The sequence below is a fragment of the Chinchilla lanigera genome, unplaced genomic scaffold (assembly GCF_000276665.1).
Source record: "Chinchilla lanigera isolate Chin_1 unplaced genomic scaffold, ChiLan1.0 scaffold00023, whole genome shotgun sequence".
Classification (NCBI taxonomy): Eukaryota; Metazoa; Chordata; class Mammalia; order Rodentia; family Chinchillidae; genus Chinchilla; species Chinchilla lanigera.
The window spans coordinates 338708-344067 of NW_004955424.1; the positions used below are offsets into that span (position 1 = coordinate 338708).

Below are 5360 nucleotides of genomic sequence, written 5' to 3' on the forward strand. Positions count from 1 at the left end.
ACACACAGACACACACCCCTCTGCTGAGGCATCATTATCCCCTAACAATATGATCATAATTTTGCTGTTTGTGTTTGTTTTTTAAATTAAGTTATTGGTACATTTTAAATGTACATAATGATCACTTTCATTATAGGGACTTAGTAGCTGTACATGACTTATCTCAGTTCCTTTTTTCCCCTCATCCCCTTATCCTCCCTTCAATCCCTCTTTGCCTCCTTTTTTTTTTTAGTTTTTCTCCGGTACCGGGAACCGAACTCACGACCTTGCGCTTGCCAGGCAGGCGCTTTGCCGCTGAGCTAAATCCCCAGCCCTGCCTCCTTTTTTTGTACCAGGAATTGAACTCAGGACTTTGTGCTTGCCAGGCAGGTGCTGTGCCACTGAGTTCTATCCCCAGCCCTTCGCCTCCTTATGTTTGGTTTTTTTGAGACAGGATACCACTGTATAGCTGAAGGGTGGCCTTGAACTCACTGTGTAGCCCAGGCTGGCCTCAAATTTGCAAAGATCCTCCTGCCTCAACCTCCTGAGTACTGGGATTATAGCAGTGTACCTCTACGCATAGGTTTAAGTGCAGATCTTTTTTTTTCTTTTTTTTTTTTCTTTTTGAGACAGGGTCTCAATGTGCAGTTCAGGCCGGCTGTGAGCTCACTTTGTAGCCCAGGCTGGTCTCGAACTCACAACGATCCTCCTGCCTCAGCCTCCCAAATGCTGGGATTACAGGTGTGTGCCACCACGCCTGGCAGATTTTTTATTTAACCCAGGATCCACTCTTAGCTCTCTGAAAAGAAAGTACTGCAACATCTTAGGGCTTTACACAAAGTTATATGGGAATACAGCCCCTTCTTCCATTTTGAAAACTTGTAGGACATTTGTTTCCAAGCAGCTCTGGCTCTATACGCATTCTGCGGCTGCATGGCCCTGAGGGGACTCCAGCGGTCTTTCCAGCAGGTGCTAACAGACGGCCGCGTCATCAGCAGGCAGGAAATGGCTCTGGCTCGGGTTACCACATAAACTGACCACGGCTTCGCGGAGGATTACAGGGTGGAGCCGCCGCCGCAGCTAAATCAAAGGTAACCTTGGGGTCTGGCAGACACCTGTCAACAGGTGAGGCAAGGAGGACCCCGCAGGAGCCAGAGTTGGGGTCCGTTCTCCAAGCTTTATTTTTATTGCAGGTTAAAGGGTCAGAGAGCGTAGCTGTCCACGGTGGGCTTTATTTGCGGATCTCGGAGGCCCGGCCGGTGAGCGTCAGGAGGAAGAGGGATGGCTAGGCGGGCTCCCCTCTCCTGGGCCTGCTGATGACAGACGGAGCGCGCAGCTTTGTGAAAGCCCCGCTGTTTGTGGCCGCGAGTTGATGTCTGCAGGCACACAGGGGGGCGTTGCCTCTCTGTGACCTCCGCAGCAGGGAGAGCAATGGGGCTCCTGTGTCACCTGGCAAGAACCCACGCTCAGCCTTTGGAGGACAGCGGAGGAGCCATGGTGTCCCTGGAGGGCGAGCTCGGCACCAGGAGACTCTCGTCCTGTGGCTCAGTTCATATTCGCAATCCTCACCCCACAGGCGGTGACTTAGGGATAAAGTGGGCCCATTCCCAGAGACGGTCGCTCGGTCTCATTCCTGTTGCAATGGCAGCGCTGGGGACAGAACCCCGGCCTCAGGCATGCCAGGCAAGTGCTCCACCATGGAGCTCTGGCCCGGCCTTCGTCTGATGACTCTTACAAACAAGAGACTCGAAACCACACAAGGCACTGGTCAGCGTCAGATGAGAAGAAGAAGTAGAAGTGATGTTTTGGTACAGCCAGTGGACCCTAGAATCCAGTCGAGGACATGTTCATCACCCCAAAAAGAAATCCCACCCCCTCAGCAGTCATTGCCCACTCCTTCTGCTTCACCACTGGTGGACACCTCAGGCGACCACCGATCTCCCTTTGCTCGGATGAGGGTGTTACTCAGAAAGGGATCCTTCAGGGCGCCTGCTTTGTGCCTGGCTGCTTAACACCACACTTTGAGTTTACGTGAAGCATCAGAACTTCATTCTTTGCAGATGGGAGGCTAGGTCTCCTCTACTAAGCTACACCCCCAGTCCAATTCATTTTTTTTTTCTTTTTCAAAATTTTTTAATTTTTTGTCTTTTTTTGAGACAGGCTCTCGCTATACAGTTCAGGCTGGCCTTGAGCTCACTTTGTAGCCCATGCTGGTCTCAAACTCGCAGTGATCCTCCTGCCTCAGCCTCCCAAGTGGAGTGGCGGGATTACAGGCGTGCACCACCACACCCAGCCTCATTTTTCTTTTAAATGACTTTCACCCATGGATCCATTAATGGACCCTTGGGTGGTTTGCGCATCTCTAGATAGCTGTCTGGATTTTGGGGATATTTCTGTGCTTCTGTCCTTATAATCTATACTTCTAAGGCCTCCACATGCTAAGCAGACCCTCTATAACTCAGCCATCCACAGATCTTTTTAATTTAGACACAAGAGGCTTCAAGATTGGTCAGTTTTCTTGTATCACTTCTTTACATGTTCTTCCTGCCACTTTCTTGGTTATTTTTGAAATTTATATTATTGGATATTGGACCCTTTGGCTTGATACTCTAATTTTTTTATCTATTTTGTTCTAGTTTTCACCTCTCTGTATTCTTGTTCTACTTTCTAGGAAATTCTTTAGGTTTGATTTTTTTAAATTTATTTTTTATTAGTACATGTTTGTGACACATAATGAATACATTCATTGTGGGGAACCCTTTCAACTTTATTTTCTAACTTTTCTGTTAAACGTTGACATGGAGCCAGATGTGATGGCACACACCTGTAATCCCAGCACTCCGGAGGAGGCTGAGGCAGGGAGGATCACTGTGAGCTCAAGGCCAGCCTGGGCTACAAAGTGAGCTTAAGGCCAGCCTGAACTGCAGAGTGAGACCCTGTCTCAAAAAGACAAAAAAAAAAAGGTTGACATATATAATTATGTGTTTTGATATTAAAAGAGTGATTAACAGTCTACATAGTGTATTGGTGTATTTTATTCTAACAGTAAAGGGGAACATTACTCACTAAACAATTAAAAATAAAAATGTAAAGAATAGTTAAAATTTAATTTTCACGTTTTCACCTCTAAAGATCTCTGAAGATCTCTCTCCCCTTTTTTTTTTTTTTTTTTTGGCACTGGGTATTGAACCCAGGGCCTTTGTGCTGAGCTACATTTCCAGCTCTTTTTATTTTTTGACTTTCGAGACACAGTCCCAGTAATTCACCAAATGGCCCAGGCTGAGCTTTGAATGTGGGATCACCCTGCCCTCAGAGTGCCAGGATTACAGGTGCCCACACTGTGCACAACCTCCAGATCTCCTACTGGACGTTAGGCTGCAGGTGCTGTTGCTGGATGAGTTTGCACTCTTTTCTTGTGAGCAGCTCCCAACTTGCTTGTCCCCTCACCCTCGGCCATGTGCTCCTCTGGGGAGAGGGCTCCTTGGCGCTTGGCAGAGCACCACTGGGAGGAAGTTGTCTTGTCCCATCTCAGCCAGGACATCCCTTTCGTCTCGCCTTAGCCAATATTTTGTGAAAGGCACAGGTACACCCAGAGTGTAACACGTCCTTAGGAGGGGCACACAGCTTGCAGCTGCCTGGGGACCATCCCCGGTGGCTTCACCTCACTGGGGAAGTCATAGACTCCACAGCCTGGTGCAGTGTGAAGTCAGTGGGGCCAGCTTCAAATAATGACTTGACCCTTATAAACTGAGGACCATCATACTTAGCTCCTTTTGCCTCAATTTCCTCATTTGTAAAATGCAGTTAATAGCAGGGCATGGTGGTACACACCTATAATCCCCACCCTCAGGAGTCTGAGGCACGAGGATCACCAAGAATTTGAGCCCAGTTGCCGGGCGTGGTGGCATAAAAGCCTCTAATCCCAGCACTCAGGAGGCTGAAGCAGGAGGATCATTGTGAATTCAAGACCAGCCTGGGCTACAAAGTGAGCTCAAGGCCAGCCTGAACTACATAGCGAGACCCTGTCTCAAAAAAAAAAAAAAAAGAAAAGAAAAGAAAAGAGAATTTGAGCCCAGCCAGGGCTACATCTTGAGTTCAAAGCTATCTTAAACTATATAGTAAGAATCTGTCTCAAAAAATCAACCAAACAAAAAGAAGTAGGCTTCTTCACCAAGATGTTCAAGAACTAGGATCACTTCTGGGGAACCCATGGCACCACTTGCCATGGTCTCCTACAGGACAAAAAGGAAACAAAATGTCTTCATGTTTGGCGCCCCCGTCTCCTGACCTGGAATCAGCCTGGAAGTAGCAGTGACCTTCTTCCTTGCACGGAGTGTTGGCTTTAGGACTGCTGCTTGGATTTATTTTCTGTTACCATTCCTCTGAGTCCCATAATAAAGACACGCTTGTCACCCTTCATCAAACTTGAGTGTCTTCCCCGTCTACAAATGCAGACCATGAAAACCCTAACCTCACAAATTTGTGCTGGGCATGGTGGTGGTGCACACCTGTCATCACCTCACACACCATGAGTTCCAGGCCAGCCTGCGCTACAGAGTGAGTTCAAGGCCAGCCTCAACCACAGAGGGAAGCCGGGCGTGGTGGCCCATACCTGTAATCCCAGCACTCTGGAGGCTGAGGCAGGAGGATCACGGTGAGTTCAAGGTCAGCCTGGGCTACAAAGTGAGGTCAAGTCCAGACTGAACTGGGTAGTGAGACCCTGTCTCAAAAAAGACAAAAAAAAAAGGGAGAGTCTGTCTCAAATAGCAGAACAAAATACCCACAAACTGGAATAAGCCCACAATGAACTCAGTGCCTGGAAGTGCTCGCCTGACAGAGGACACATCATATATCGTATGCCCAGCCCAGACTTCTCTGGCCTCGAGGTCCCAACAGCAGAAAGCGGTGCTGCGACAGCCATGTGCTCCTTTCCATGTCACAACTCAGACTTTCGGCGCGATTAAAAAACCCCACATACTAACACTGTCCAGTGTAGGAAACACTTTAATGGCAAACTCACCAGCGGAAGCTTGTGTTTATGTTTTTCTCTTCCTCCTCACCTTGCCTCAGAGACCTGATGCCGTCAGACTGTTCAAAGAGGCTGCCTCTGAAACACATCCCCCACTAATGCCCTGATGCTTGAGAGATGTTCCTGTTTGAAGAAAAATGAAAGACAGAGTTAGCACACTGAGCCTTCAGACAGTTTTACAGGGCTGAAAACCTAGAGACTGCCAGGCATGGTGGCGCATACCTGTAATCCCAGAATTTGGGAGGCTGAGGCAGGAGGATCCCTGTGAATTTGAGGCCAGCCTGGGCTACAAAGTGAGCTCAAGGCCAGTTTAAAGTGAGTAGTGAGACCCTGTCTCAAAAAGACAAAAAAA

General features: G+C 48.2%; 1 long non-coding RNA gene across 1 annotated transcript in view; it reads right to left on the bottom strand.

The window, feature by feature from the left end:
- Positions 1-5004: 5004 nt before the first annotated feature.
- LOC102011884 overlaps positions 5005-5360 on the bottom strand; it is an 8906-nt gene continuing 8550 nt past the window's right edge. Inside the window, exon 3 of the long non-coding RNA XR_261019.2 lies at positions 5005-5131. This is a non-coding gene — a long non-coding RNA (uncharacterized LOC102011884). The remainder of the gene's footprint in view (positions 5132-5360) is intronic.